Here is a 16,540-nt window from a genome sequence, read left to right as displayed (position 1 = left end):
GGAAGCGAGTGGGCGTGGACAAACCGCGCGCGCTGCCAGGGGGCGGGTAGAGATGAAGAGCCTGTGGCTAGAGCAAATCATCTGAAAAAAATCATCCGTTAGCATTTCTTGAGGGAGGAGGCAGGGGACATCACAAAGAAAAGGCTTTTCTTCCATTACATACACAATTTATGAAATAATTTACAAGACTTCTTACCTTGCCGCAAGAAGAGAAAATGAGTCTGCAGTTTGATGTCCCGCTCTAAAAATTAGAAAACCGAACAACATGTAGATGACAACTCTTTTTCAGACGTTAGACAACAGACTGTTCTGGATTGTTTGCCTGAGAGAAGAGAAACAAAACAAGATGAGCACAGCGCATGCCACCTGGACTTTTTGCCTTCTGGCAACTGTCTGGTTCAGGGAAAGGAAACTCACAACTAAGGTCTCACTGAGTTGGGAAGACAGGAGTAGAGTTTAAGAAATTGGGAGAGGACACGTTGGTTGGACTTTTAGGAGGGCAAAATTCTGGAAAGGAATGAATAACACGTAAAGAGCTTCAAAACTCTGCATAGGAGTATCTGAAATTTTAACTGAATAAAAATGAGTGCATATATCATGTGAAGCTCCACAAGGCCAGGAAAGAACAATTATTGTAGAGCAGTAAGTCAATTAATAGCTCACACAGGACTGGAAGTCCTTTGAGTTCCAGGCAACCAAGTCCAGAAACTTTGCTGACTAACACGCAACTTGCAGTAGATACCCTACAAGTGTCATGCCTCAGTAGTGGGATAAATTTGTCCCGGATTGTAGGAATCAAAGAGAATTAATGCACCCTTCAGAAGCTTAAAAACAAACCCTGAAAGGATCAAACCACTCGGTAAGAAAATTAACTGCTTGCAGGAACAAAGTCTAATCCTTTATAACGACCACAAAAATAATAAAATTTAGGATTCAACAACAGATTCAAAATGTTAGCCATCCAATCAATAATTAAGAGACATGTCAAATGCTAGGAAAATATCTCATACAATCAACAGAAGCACATACAGAAGTGATAATAGTGATGGCATTAACAGAGAAAGGCTTTAAACATGTATTGTAAATGTGCTAAATATTCTCAAGGATTTAAAGGAAAATATGATTGAGAAATCAGAGAGACTTAAAAAGAAACAAATAGAATTTTCTGGAGCCAAGTATGGTAGCACTGCTTGTAATCCCAACTATTAGGCTGAGGTGGGAAGATTGCAAATTCTAGCCAGACTGGGCAATTTAGTGAGAACTGTCTCTCAGAATAAAAAGGACTGGGGTTGTGACTAAACACTGAAAAGCGACCCTGGGTTCACTCTCTAGTGCTACCAAAAAAAAAAACAAGCAAACAAACAAAAACCTGGAAATGGGAAATACAATATCAGAGATAAAAATTTCTCTCAATGGATCAGTAGCACATTAGGCGGTGCAAAAAAAAATTAATGAATTTGAAAACAGCAATAAAAACAATTCAAAATGACCCACACAAGGAAAGACTGAAAAAAAGAATGAATAGAACCGCAGTAACTTATGGCACAATATAGAGAAGCCTAACATATACATAATTGCAGCCCCAGAAAGGAAATGGGGATGGACCAAAAAAAAAAAAATCAAAGAAATAATGAACGAAAGTGTCCTAAATTTGATGAAATCTATAAACTACAGATCCAAGAAAGTCAAAGAAGCCCAAATAGGATAGACATAAAAGAAACTATACCCTGGCATATCATAAGGACATTGGTAAAAAATAGAAGGGCTGGGGATATGGCTCAAGTGGTAGCGCGCTTGCCTGGCATGCGTGCGGCCTGGGTTCAATCCTCAGCACCACATACAAACAAAGATGTTGTGTCCACCGAAAACTAAAAAATAAATATTGAAAAAAAATAGAAAGAAAATTTTAAAAGGAATCAGAAGGAGACAAAAGGGAATTAATTAAATGCAAAGGAATCATAATTTTTGTAGACGTTTCATTAGAAATCATGCGAGTCAAAAGAAAATGATAATAGTAAAAAAATTTTAAAAAACCCCAAATCTTTAAAATAAACAAAAAGAACCCTGTCAACCTGGAATTTTATACTAAAGTAAAATATAAAATATATAAAATATAAAGATATTTTAATTTCACCAGCAGGGTGATACAAAGACTTTTTTGGACCATAAGCCCAGGAAATCCACATCCTGAAATAAAGCTGTCCCAGCTGGTGAGGCTCCAAAAGTGATAGGCCAGAGTATGGTGCTTGGCAAGTTGAATGCTTGGAAATAACAGAAAGTAGCTCAGAAGAAATATCTTTCTCAAGTCCTTTCTTCTGCTTCTCTTTCTCTGCCCTTGCAAGTAAACCAAACCAGCCATAAAACCTAGAAATAATGAGCCCCACCTTTCTGTGTACAAACTGGCCATAAAGAAATCTTCTGACCTATCTTGTCTGATAGTGGGTCATAAGGCACTCATTCTGGGGGCTCTACCCTCTCCCTGGGAGGAAGACAAGCTGCCCAGAGTCCTAGAAGGATCTGGACAGGCTTTTCTAAGTTTCCCCATTTAGTCCATTACAGTTAAGTCATACTCTTTTTGTCCAGTCACATTTTTATATAGCTGTCCATTCTTTGCCAAATCTAAGCATTAAAAATGACAGATTTTCTTGATCTTTAGATCTTCACTTCTGAAGTCTCCCTCTTATGACATGTGAAATTTTGACTAAATAAATATCGCATTTTCTTCTGTTAATTCGTCTTTATCAGTTTTTATTTCAGACCTTGCAGGAGCCCTGGGAAGGTTGAGACCTTTCCTCCCCGACCACAGCTGGCCTGCAGATCTCTGAGAAGAAAAAAAAAAAAAAAAGTTTGTTGTTGCAAGCCATTGGGTGGTTTGTTACTCAGCATTCTTGAAAAAATAGTTGAGAAATACAGGGTCACTTCAAGTTTCATGGCAGTGGTGAGGACACGTGATTTCCCGGTAAAGAAAGACACAGTTAGAAATGTATCACAGGTGTCTCCTCAAATAATTTTCTTCCTAGGAGGATTATGGTTTCTGTTGTCGTTGTTTACCTTATAACCACAGACTTAACCTTTGTGTTTATAAACTAAAGTACATAAATTATAAAAAAGACACAACTCCTGTCCCGTTTTCTGGGGACAAATTTATTCACCTTCACTTTAGATAATAACACTTTGGAGCCCTAATATACAACTGCAGAGAAGTTAGGGGAAATGCTATCCTCTGTCTTTTCCTTGGAAAATATCTTTTTTTTTTTTTTTTTCTCAGAGAAGGAAGAATAACTGCCCTGAACAGGATCAGGATCCATATTACATACACATTAATAAGCACTAATTACAGACTGTTGTAGCTAAACATTTTGGTTTGATATGTGACATATATCTCAACTTTTAGTTAAAGAAGATACACCATTGACTACTGATAATCTATGCTAAAAATGTTGGTTTTAGGCCTTAGTACCACTGTTTGGATCTACAGGAATGCTTCATTCATTCAACAAATACATTTTGAGCACCTTCTCTGAGCCAGGAATGAACAGAACAACCACAGCTCTTTGCCCTAAGGGAGTTTACATTTAAGAAGTGGAATACAGACAATTAACAAAACAAAAGAAGAAAGGAAGAAATGAAATGGTTATAATAGGGAGAAAAATAAACAGGGAAGGGGAGTGGGGGGTGCCCATGCATGAAGGGAAGTTGCCATATTGAATAGAATAGTTATGGAAAACCTCTCCAGTGATGTGCCACTTAAGCAAAGACCTGAAGAAGTAAGGGAACAAATGTGAGAACATCTAGAAGAAAAGTCCAGACAGAAGGAACAGCAGGTGAAAAAGCCCTGAGCTGGAAAGATGCCTGGACTGTTCAGGAAATATCACAATGTCCAGTACTTTCCTGTGAGTGTGGGATGGATCAGTCTGCAGGAGAGCTGAATCTTTTAACATGTTGAGTGCTGTAACTTGCCCCAAACACTGAAGGAGAAATCCCAGTGACACTAGCACCTCCTCCTTAAGCAAATATGTGCCTCAGTTGGACAGCTAAGGATGCTTCCTTATGGCACAGCCTAAAGGAGAAATTTAGGAACTTGTATTCTAAATCAACTTTTCTCTGATTTCCCTCCAGTGGAAAATATACCTGCCTCTCATTGATCTGTCACGTCTCTGGATTCATCATAGTTAGTGATAAATCTGTGTATTCTGAGACAACAGGATTGGCAAATTAGATATGTGACCTTTGCAGAGGAGAATGACATTTGTTTCTATGCCATTTTCCCATTGCTGCCTGGTGCTTGCTCTTCTATTTTTATCTTCTCCTAGTTCCACAATCTGATTTTACAAATCTCCTCTTTTTAAACTCGATCTGTCATTTTTCTTCCCACCTCTTTTATTTAGTCAAAAAATAACTCTAAGACCTTCAGTTAATTTTCTTCAGGAATTTAGTCACATGAGGAAAGCAGTCATTAGGCTAGTGTTAAAAAACAAAGACAAAAGTGGGATTTGAAAGAAAGCGAGAAAGCCACACTTTGAAAGAATGGTGTTTGCATCCAGTAGGATGAACCCGTCAGATTGAGTAGCCAATAAGAGTCTCACAGAAAACCATTGAAATCTTTTGTAGATTTTTTTTTTTAACTCTGAAATTTTAACTAGGGTGCCTCTGCAACAAGTGTTTGTCGTGGCTGCCAGTGTCTTTGCATCAAAACATCTACCTTTTTGAGGCCAAATACTATTTCTTTCATCAGAATTTTTCACATATTCTATTTCCAATTTTTAATGATTTTTAATTTTCATTTATATTTCTAATATTTTCCTTTATCTCTTGAAGTATATTCATCTTTTTTTTTTCCCTTAAATTCTTGATTCATGTGCTCTAATGAGTCTGACTCAGTTAGTACGTGTACTTCAGTAGCTGTGTGCAAGGCAGAGTCTCTTTGTTCTTCCATAGGTGCCAGGTTATGCTGACCTGTGAGCTCATGTGTTTTGGAGTATCTTGTGATGTGAACTAGGGAGGAGCCAACGAGCCACAGTCATCATAAGAAGGATTGTCAATCACTTCCGTTTGTTGCTAAACAGGCAGCTACCCTGCTCAGGGCTTTATCTTTAATCCCTTAGTGAAACTGGAGTTTGAGATAAAACTAGATTCTCGGCTTCTGCTGGAAATGGGATCTGTGTAAGCCACAGGCCTCTGCAGTTGAGAAAGCCTGTTTTAGCATTAGCAGCTAATCACAGCAGGGGATAGCTGCAGGTGTCAGCTCTGAGTGTCACAGCAGGCAATGATGGATTCTTCACTACTATCAGGTGGTGTGTGGTGTGTTGTAGCTCTTAATGGTGGGCTATGCCCTCCAGTGTCACAGCAGATCCAGCAGCTCACCACAGATTTCTTTCCAGGTTCTTGTCTCACAAATTCAAAGAATGAGATCCACAGACACTAATAGAAGGCAAGACAGGAAGGAATATGATTCAAGTGAGAAGAAAAGAGACACATCCACTGCCGCAGTCTGGCTGGGCACAAAGTAACCGAGCCACCACAAAGCCTTGTAGATTCAAACAGCAACTCTTTATTCCCAAACTCTCACCGACACTCCGACACTCTACATGCACTTTCTGGGAACACACTGCCTCCACCCGGCACCAATTCTCTCAGAACCCCGGGAGAACTCAACGGGAACTCCAAAGGAGCGGGCGCCTGAGGCAGCAGGATACGCCCTAATCCTGGAGCCGCCCTATTCCCAGCAGGATCCACCCTAAACCTGGAGCCACCCTATTCCCAGCAGGATCCACCCTAAACCCGGAGCCACCCTATCCCTGAGCAGGGTCACCTTTCAAACCAAAATGCCATGCGTCATTCCTACTTGGCTATGGCTCTCAGCAATGCACAGAGGCCTGAAGGGACCCAATAGGGATTGCCACTTAACTGTACTAGTCTAAGCACTTACATAGCTACTGGGTAGGGACGTTGATCAAAATCTATGCTAATTAGGTCTTAGGAAAGTACCAAGGCTATTGGTCAAAATCTATGCTAAACAGTTATTGGGAAAGTACCAATGTGTTTGGTTCAGCCCATGAGCTTCTAATTATCTAAGCCCTTTTAGCCTTGAGTTTGAAGTTTTGCTCTAACCTCCATTTGGGTCTGCTCCCACATCCATTTTCCTGCCACTCTAGGACAAAGACTTGGCTGAAATGTTTGGAATTTTTTTTTTTTATTATTTTCTTGGATATAACTTTACATTTGAAAACAATCTTAATTAGGGCCCATTACCTATCCTATCTTACTCATTAGCAAGAAGCAACTTTGCAGACCAACTGAAGCCAGATTTAAAATTAGGTAGTCAGTGTAGTTAGGTAAATCGGGTCTAATATCTAGTGAAATCTAAATGGAGGCCATGTTGAGAATGAATTCTCTGAAAAGTTGAGCAACTCTCCTGGAATGTTAATGAAGTCCAGGAAAAAACCCAAGGCCAAAGCCCATCCCAAAGAAATGTTAATGAACAGCCCCAGCAGATTTAAAGATAGCCCATCCCAAAGAAATGTTAATGAACAGCAAACTTGAAGATGCTCACTTGGAAGTGCCCAAGTTACTTCTTTGACCCACCTTGTCCCAACCCCTCGGGCCTTCCCACCTACATTTCATCACCGAAAACTATAAAATGGAGAGACAACCGCACTTCCATGGATTCCACCTCTTGGGTCCCCTTCTTCCTCTGGGAGAAGTCTTTTCTGCTCTGACCTTGCCTCGGCGTGCTTCTCTGGTGTTATTCTTCCACATTGGGGAAGCAAGGACTCGTCACCGGTCAACAGCGGTAACACAACTGCACAGATCATAATCCACCAGCATTGGGACTTGGTGGGGCTGGCACAAAGGAACTGATGGCTGAGGAGGGCTGGCTAGCCTTTTCTTGTTTTCATCATCTCCTCTCCAAAAAGGCCTCAGTAACAACCTGATTACCTGGCTTCCTTTCTTTCTGGTTATTCCTATTCAATCACCCTGGTCCATTCCCCTTCCCACATTTAATCACTTAATGCAAGAATTCTCTCAGGGCTGGGTCTTAGGCCCTCTTCTATACTCTTATAGTTTTTCCTCTGTACAGACTTCTGCCCCAAGTGATTTTATCCATTTCTCTAACCTTTTTACCATGCACTTGCTAAGAACTTCAATTTTTTTTTTTAATTCTGAGAAACTTAATCTTACTTAGCCCTGAACACTAGACCTAAATAACTATTTGTATACTCATAAATACCTCAAACACAACACATTCCAAAGTGAAAATATTGTTTCCCCACCGAAACCTGTCACTTCATTGATGTTTCTTTTCTTAATAAATGATTCTACCATCCACACAAATGATCACACCAAAAATATGAGAATCACTTTTGACTGTTCCCCATCTCTCTTGATGCCTGCCTACAAACCTCAGAATGATCTGGGTCATGCTTATGTTTCTTTTTTTTTTTTTTTTAAATATGTGTATGTGTGTGTGTGTGTGTGTGTGTGTGTGTATTTATATATTTATACATATGTGTGTGTGTGTATATATATATATATATATATATATATATATATATATAGTTGTAGATGAATACAATACCTTTATTTTATGTAGTGCTGGGGATCAAACCCAGTGCCTCACGCATGCATGCCAGATGAACACCCTATCACTGAGCCACAGCTCCAGTCTCATTCATATGTTTCTTGATTTGGCACACACTACCTTCTTTCTTTCTCTTCCTATTATTAACTTATTTTAATATCTCAATATGCTAAGCCAGTTCACATTTCAGAGCCTTACCTACTTTCTTTCATTTGTTAGACTGGAGATTAAACTTTACTTACTCCATACTTTTTCCCACAAGCTCTCAGATTTTGTTAGATTCTGACCTTTGTGGGATCTCTTTTTGTTGTTGTTGATTTGTTTTAAGAATAGAAATTTGTCTATATGTTGTGGTATGAACTGATCAATATAATCAATAAATTATAGACATGGATTATAGATTATAGGTATAAGGCAAGTTAACATAGATGATCAATAGGTCATAGACATAGGTTATAGATTATAGGAATAAGATAAAATAACATAGGTAAGCAACAGTAAGACATAAATTCATACATAAGTTCATCAGGAGTAAGCCTAAGTAATAGTAATAAAATCATGTAACTGTCAGACATAGGATGTAAGCCACAGGAAAAAGATATGGAACAGTGATGTTATAGATAAATAAGCTGGTAGGTTAATATAGATATAGACAAGGTTAAATCAATATAGTTGTGAATATTGATCATGTAGACATAATAAGGCTTATAGATATCAGTAGTAAAATGATGAGTAAATGAGATAACTGCAAGCATCAAATAAGTTACTAGTCCTGGGACAGCGGGAATGCACTCACTGTGGCTATACAAACAAAAAATGTGGCCGAAGGGACTCCATCTTAGCTGTTCTAGACTTTATCTTAGTTTTTCTGTTACTGCTCCTGTGAAAGAGAGAACTGCATGGCTGTTTTCTTATAAAAATTGTTTTTCCGTACTTTGTACCCCACCGAATGTATCCAACTCAGGATATAGTGGTGGTTGTGGTGACCATGACTTTGAAATAGATTATCGCCCCCACTCAGCTGAAACTCAGGATTCTAACATTTGTTTGGACCCAAGATGAGGCTAAGCTAACTGCTCTTTTTATCTTCTGTAACTTGCTTGCTTGCAAGACCCTGAGAACAGCCCCTGAGCTGTGGTTTTCATCCTTAAATTCCCAAGACACAGGCCAGGAAATTGCTGTTCTCCCACAGATCATCAGTCGCTACGGGTGGGGGACAGTGCCTGGCCAGGTAAATATAGCACTCTTTTGTTTGAATTCAAACTTAGAGTGTTTTCTGAGGCAGCTCCCATATATATATATATATATATATATATATATATATATATATATATATATATATATATATATATAAAAAAGTCTGTAACTATGGGTGGCATCAATAAGACAGTTTCCCTTTGCAGTTAAAGCTTGGCCCTATAATGCAAAGATGTCAAGGCCCTAATTTCCTTTTGTCCTGTTGTGCCACTATCCCTAGCATGTTGTCCTCATCCTCATCTTCAGACAATTCCACATTCCATGGGCATTCCAGCCAGTGTCAAGAGGGACACATTGAAAGGGCTAAGGTCATATCATAAAGTCATGCGTATTATTTCTGCTTATGTAACATCAGTTGGAAAATAGCCACACAACTACACACTAGTTAAAGAGAAAGCTGGAGAAGTTGTTGTCTTAGTTCTGTGAACAGTTAACTATGAAGAGTTGAAAGTCATGGCCATGGAAGGAGAGATCAAACATTAGGGCAACTAATAATCTCTTCTACAATCCTGGTCACCCTACACATGCATGCACAGCTTTCTTCCTGCACATAAAACACCCCTTTCCCAGTGGAGACTATCCCAGATCCTGATCAGTAGATGTACCCAGCACAGTGTCTGTGATCTCTGGGTGATGTGCTGTCCTCTCCATCAAGCTCAGCTGGGGCTCCTCTTGGTCTAGCCACGTAAAACCCCAAAGACAAGTTATCTGTGTCTGACATACATGATATAGAGTAGCAGAGTAACACAATAAGAACGCTTATTTGGAAGAAGGGGAAGAAGAGAACGAAAAACATAAATAGTGGTTCACAGAAACAACCAATTGTGATTGGGCAGGAACTGAAAAGACTGGGCCCACACTTCATGCCATGAAGGCGGTTTCTGCTCTGGTGGGCAGGAGACATCTTTGTCTTCCATGGATCCCATTTAATTATATCAATTTTGCTTATATTTTCTTGACATGAACTTTTTTCTATATAAAAATTTGGAGGTTTAGATGCTTATTATCTATATAATTGGCAAGCTGAACAATTTCTTGTTCTAATAGTTTTCTCTTCCTTTTGGTATTGCACAATCATTTGGAAACATTTGTGCGACCTTGTATAACTCATGTCCTGTCTAACCTTGATCACAAAACAAGCAGTGTTCTCTATTTCACTTACAGTATGGGAATGTATCCTCTTTTTAAAAAAATATTTATTTCTTAGTTTTAGGGGGACACAGTATCTTTATTTTATTTTTGTGTGGTGCTGAGGATCGAACCCAGTGCCTCATGCACACCAGGAAAGTGCACCACCACTTGAGCCACATCCCCAGCTCCAGGAAAGTGTCCTCTTGTTGATGAGTACAACTCACTCACAGGGAAGGTGGGAATAATCTTTGACCTTTTCACCAAGACTCCAACCCAGAGAGCTGGGGATATAGCTTAGTTGGTAGAGTGCTTATCTGCCATGCACAAGGCCCTGGCACACATACAAAAAAGAATACAATCCAGAAAAGTTTGTTATGCCCATTTTTATAGGTATTTGTTGAACAGGCCTGTTTAAACCTACATATTAAAGAGTTATTTGAGCCAGCATGATGGACCACACCTGTAATCCCAGCAACTCAGGAGGCTGAGGCAGGAGGATCACAAGTTCAAGGCCAGCCTCAGGAACCTATCTCAAAATAAAAAAAATATAGGGTTGGGATGTAGATGATGTAGAGTGCCCTTGGTTTAATCCCTAGTACGCGCGTGTGTGCGCGCGTACACACACACACACACAAATTCAGATTTGTTTTGAAGTTGAATGGAAGAAAATCAATTTGGGATTTTAGTACACAAAAGAAAATGAACTCTTTATTTCTCTATCATAATAAAACTTCAGATACTTATTTACCATTTGCAGTATAAGTGATTCATTTGGGGGTTATCAGAAGTCAACTAAGTGCAACTGAGAAGTAAAATAGATAAAGCAAACATTATAAATAGATTGTATTTTTAAAACACACATATTTTATTGTATGTATATAAAGATTTGTATTTTTGTTCAGCTTCCTAATGCCTTTCTATTAGAAATTCATCAATTTATTTTGAAAATTATAGCTTTCCTGTGATTAGAAAATCCTTGTATGCTCTATTGGGAAAATTTTTTAAATAGAGGAATATCCAGGGACTATTTTATTTTATTTTTTAATATGGTGCTGGGTATTGAACCCAGGGCCTTAGTGCATGTGAAGCAAGCACTCTACCAATTAAACTATATCCTCAGCATCAAAAGATAACAAAATCATGGCATTTGCAGGTAAATGGATGGAGTTGGAGAATATCATGCTATGTGAAGGAAGCCAATCCCCCCAAAACAAAGGCCAAATGTTTTCTCTGATAAGTGGATGCTGATCCATAATGGGAATTGGGGGAGCATGGGAGAAATGGAGGAACTTTGGATGGGGCAAAGGGGAAGGAGGGGAAGGGAGGGGGCAGTGGGTAGGAAAGATGATGGAATGAGACAGACATCATTACTCTAGGTACATGTATGAAGACACGAATAGTGTGACTCTACTTTATGTACAACCAGAGAAATGAAAAATTGTGCTCCATATGTGTACTATGAATTGAAATGCATTTTGATGTCATCTATGACAAATTTAGAACAAATAAATAAATAAATAAAATTTTAAAAAGAAAATAGAGGGATATATTCCATTTTGGTTTAACAGCACCATGTCAAGTTGTCTAAGAAGTTAGTTTCTTGATCTGCCACCAGAGGGCAGTCAATCCATACCTTGCTCTACTTGATGTCCATTAACAGCTCCATGTGTTACTTAAGAAGCTAACAGGTTTTCAGCATGTTTGAGGAGACAGCAATTGATAAAGAGATATTAAAATTTTTTAGTCACTAGAAAGTATATCTATATAAGCATTCAACTTTTGAAAAGGTTATCATCCATCATATGTTCCTATATGTAATAAACATTGAGTTTTTACTATGTATTGTGATAGTACTATAGAGAAAATTAGAATAAAACTTTTTCTTGATGTTTTAGGACACTTGATTTTCCTGGGGAAAGAAGCATACATAAGCACACAGATTAGGATCCAATTTATTGTGCATTGTACTCGGAATTGTTCAAGGGCAGGATTAATTCTGCAAAAGGCAGATGAATCAAAAGAATGCTTTGCAGCAAAACTGAGCCTTACAAAAGAAATAGATGTTTTTGAACTTCCAGGTTAAAGTAGTGGCTTGAACCTAAGCATTTAATTTTCCTCCCTCTCAAATCTTATAAAAATAGTAGTTTTTTTTTTTTTTTTTTTTAAAAAAAAACCTAAACCCACAAGGACTACAATAGGAGAGAAGACAACAGCAACAGCATTTTGGAACCTGAACAAATGATCCTTCAGTAGTGAGTCATTTAACTGTCATTTTGAGAAAACAAAATCCTATGTTGCCAAGTGCAAAGGCTGAGAACCAGCCATATTTACACATTGCAATCTTCAAAGAGTGGAATTCCTGAGCATGCTTTAGGTATTCCACAGTACAAATCTAGTACTGCAGTCCAAAGGAGAGGAAGCTAAGATAAGGAAGACCTAAGTGAAAGCTAAAGAAGCAATTAGAGCCCTGGCCCCTCCCTCCCTGTGGCAGATGTTAGGATGTTTATTCTCATGAGGGGGATTAAGAAGTCATCCTCTGAAGCTCCTTCGAAGCGTGGTCCCCAGAATGCACAGCTAGACCTTTATCTTCCAGGTACAACATTGAAAGACTCTTCCCTGGGGAACTCTGGCCATCCACAAAGATGGCATATATATTCCTTGACTTTTAATGTAATTATAAGCCAGTTGAAAATAAAATAAGTCAACAATGCCCTTTTATTGCACTTAACCTACTAAACATAATAGTTTAACCAAGTTTAACTTAGACATGCTCACAACATATATGTTAGCCTAGATTGGGCAAAATCATCTAACACAAAGCCTATTTTATCATCAAATATTAAATATCTCATGTAGTTTATTACTTCTGTACTGAAAGTAAAAAAACAAACTGGTTGTATGACTATATTTTTACACCACTGTAAAGCTGAATGATCGTTAATTGGAACCATCACAATTTGAGCAAGGTTTGTACTTGAAGATACGGATGGCAAGTTACCCTCCTCAGCCTTTTCTGTAAAATCACTCTCCAGTGAACACAAGCTCAAGAGAATGGTATGTTCAATGTCATTATTATTAAGATCTTGATGCTACTGCTGTCTCAACAAGGGAACACAAAGTCTGGTGACTCTGGCTTGACTTTGATCTGTGCTTGCTTTGTCTTGATTGGGACTTGATGATGTCCCTACTCTCCCTTCCAAATCCTGTTGCCATGTCAGCTGAAGATACTCATTCCATCCCTCTCAATTACTCAAGAGGCAAAGGCAAAACAGCATGCTAAGAATAAGAAAGCAACAACAACAACAACAACAAAAACCACTGCAACTCGCTCCATTTGATCAATTTGCTTCTGGGGTCTGGAGCTCTACTCCATAGTTAGGTTGGATGTCCCTGTAAAGGTGAAATTTTTAAGCTGGGCTGGGGATGTGGCTCAAGCGGTAGCGCACTCGTCTGGCATGTGTGCGGCCCGGGTTCGATCCTCAGCACCACATACAGACAAAGATGTTGTGTCCGCCAAATACTAAAGAATAAACATTAAAATTCTCTCTCAAATATTAAAATTCTCTCTCTCTCTCTCTCTCTCTCTCTCTCTCTCTCTTTAAAAAAAAAAAAAAATTTTTTTAAGCTGATTCTAAGCCGCAGAGCCTGAGTTAAAGTGTAAAAGACTGGACACTAAAGTTTCTAAACTGCAGGGCTTGGGTTAAAAAGTAAAAGACCAAGTATTGTTAAATTCCCCTGCTACCCCCAAGACCTGTAATCCCTGTAGCGGTTAGGACAATACCCGAACTGCCCAGTAAATATTCTCACTGACTCCTCTGGTTGTCTAATAACTTGGGACTCTGAGTAGCACGTAGGTATCCAAGCCCCCAAAACCAATCAGTTTAAATGTGTATCCCGCTTAGGGGTGACCAATCACCCTTGTCCAATCTGTTCCTGCCAGTTGTTGTTCAATTTTCCTGCGCCTCATGATGATTTGTTCTGATGTATGCAAAGCCCTCCCCCCCCCCCCCCCCGCCCTCTCCAAAAAGTGGACTTAAGCTCTGCCTGACCTCTGCTCTGGGCTCTGGGCTGCTCTATCTTCCTGAGTGAGCCTGGAGCCTCAGCATGCTGAATCAATAAAACCCCTTCTGCCAATTGCATGAAGCCGGTCTCTTGTGGTCTCTCCCTCCGACGCTTCGCCGGACCCTTACATCCCTAGGTGCCAAGTTTCCCAGGCCTCACTTGTGATGTCACTCACTGACTTCCAAAGGGTTCCTGTCAGACATCAGGAAGATGAAGCCAGATATGATTCAGGCTGTTCAGATGATCTAGAGTCTTCATCAAATGGGCACTATCCTGCCCTTGCTGCTAGGGAGAAGTTTGAATTTGTCTCTCAATTTTTCAAAACTAACAATATAATTTACACATAAAGTCCTAAACCAAAAATATATTTGTAAAAGGCTATAAAGGAAAGTATCAGAGGTGACTTTTAAAGCACCCAAGCTGTTTCACATTCCAGATAATGGATACAAAACTATTCATAGTATTATTATTATTATTATTATTATGTACATACTTACAAGTTTTTAAAAGTCTTGTGTTTATGAGTCATTTCGCAATTTTAAAAATGCACAGAATAAAGTGAGACAATCCTGTTTTGTTTTTGAACAGTATAAGCAATTATAAATTGAAATGTTTTATTAAAACATGACAAAATATAATAAAGAAGAGGGGATCTCCAGGTGCAGAAGGTAGGGGTTACATTTCAGGGGAAATGCAGAACAGTATGGATAAAGGGGAGAAATCTTGAAGTTACCTGGTATGGAACCCATAGGGCCAATAATCAAAGGTACAATGGAAAAAAATCATCCTGTGCTGAAACAATTCTTAGTATGAGAACAGGCAAAACTAATGCACATCTTGACACATTTGAAAAATTAAAATGATAAAAGATTATAGAAGTATCCAGGCACAAAAAGACTAGAGCTCTACAAACAGAACAAAAACTAAACTGTCCTCAGATTCTTTGAAATACTAAATTCCAGCAGTCAGTGGATAATATTTAAAACATTTTAAGGGGAAAGTTTGCATTCCAAGAATTTTAAATTCAACTAAGCTACCTGTGAAGTGATTTAAACAGAAATTATCAGATAGACCAGGGTTCTTTAAAAATGTTTGAGCAAGTACTCTCAGCAATTGAAAATTAATTTGATTTAAAATGGGAATTTCATGATGTAACTTTGTTTATCTTGAAGGCATTTCTTGGAGTAGTATTAAAATCTCCAAGCTTGACCCTATAGAAATCTTAAAACGGTATCTCTTAAATTTTAGTGTGTGTAAGAATTTAGATTTCAAGTTCTTATTCCAAGATTTGACTTCAGAGATCTGGGGAGCCTCAAAAATTTTCATTTTTGTTTCATAATACAGAAATTCAGAATATGTAAGAAGATCAACCACAGTGGAAATAAAGCAAGAATAAACTACTAAATTTCACACTTGTTACAAAACAACTGATACTCAGGAAAAGAAGAGAAATTGAAAGAATATTTAAAACCTGTAGTCAGAGGAGCACTATGTATCTATAATATTTTTTGAAATTTTTTTTAGTTGTAGATGGACACAATGCCTTAATTTTATTTTTATGTGGTGCTGAAAATCAATCCCCTTGTCTTCCACATGTGAGGTGAGCACTCTACCACTGAGCTACAACCCCAGCCCTCTAAGACACTTAAGAGATAGGATAGATGTAAAGTATAATTGCTTAAATTATAAATACATTCGTAAGTTTAATTTATTTGGAAACAATTTTGATTATATAGAAAAGCTGCAGGATTAGTATGAATAATTTATGCACTCACTTCACCCCAATTCCCCATATTCCCCTGAGCTTGATCTTCCTTTTTCCCCTCTCCCCCTTCCTGTCTCCCCCCCACCCCTCCCAGGTCTCCATCTTTCATCTTTAGTCTTTCATTACACTTTAGTCTACCCCAAATCATCAAACTTCAGACAGGATGTGCCATCATTTCCATATACTTTGGTGGGTACCTTTCCCCCCAAATTCTCACACAACCCTTTCAATCAGGGAGTCAACCCTACCATCCATTCAACCCACAGACCTCTTTCAGATTTTGCAACCTCTCCAACCTTTCTCTTTCTTTTGTGATTCAGAGTCCATTTCAAGATCACATTGCACCTAGTTGTCAAGTCACTTTAGCCTCCTCCCATCTGGAACATTCCTGGACTTTGATCATCTTGACAGTTTTAATGACGACAAGCCTTCCCTTATGAACACTTCCCTTAATGTACATCTGTCAGGGTTTCATTGCTGGCTAAAGGACCACAGAAATTCTTCCTTGGTTTTCTTGACACATCACATCAGAGGGAACATGCTGTCATCCCATTCAACATAAGTGATAACAACTGGGGCTGCCAGAACAAAGTCCCACAGACTGGACGACTTAAATGACAGAGATTTAGGCTCTCACAATCCTGGAGGCTAGAAGTCTATGAATTTTGTGGAGAAAGAGGGTTCTCTCTTTAGCTTGTAGATGACCATCTTTTCTTTGTGTCTTCACATGGTCTTCCCTATAT

The sequence above is a fragment of the Callospermophilus lateralis genome, chromosome 4 (genome assembly GCF_048772815.1).
Source record: "Callospermophilus lateralis isolate mCalLat2 chromosome 4, mCalLat2.hap1, whole genome shotgun sequence".
Classification (NCBI taxonomy): domain Eukaryota; kingdom Metazoa; phylum Chordata; class Mammalia; order Rodentia; family Sciuridae; genus Callospermophilus; species Callospermophilus lateralis.
The sequence above is the reverse complement of the archived record's forward strand: the minus strand, read 5'-3'. Positions refer to the sequence as shown.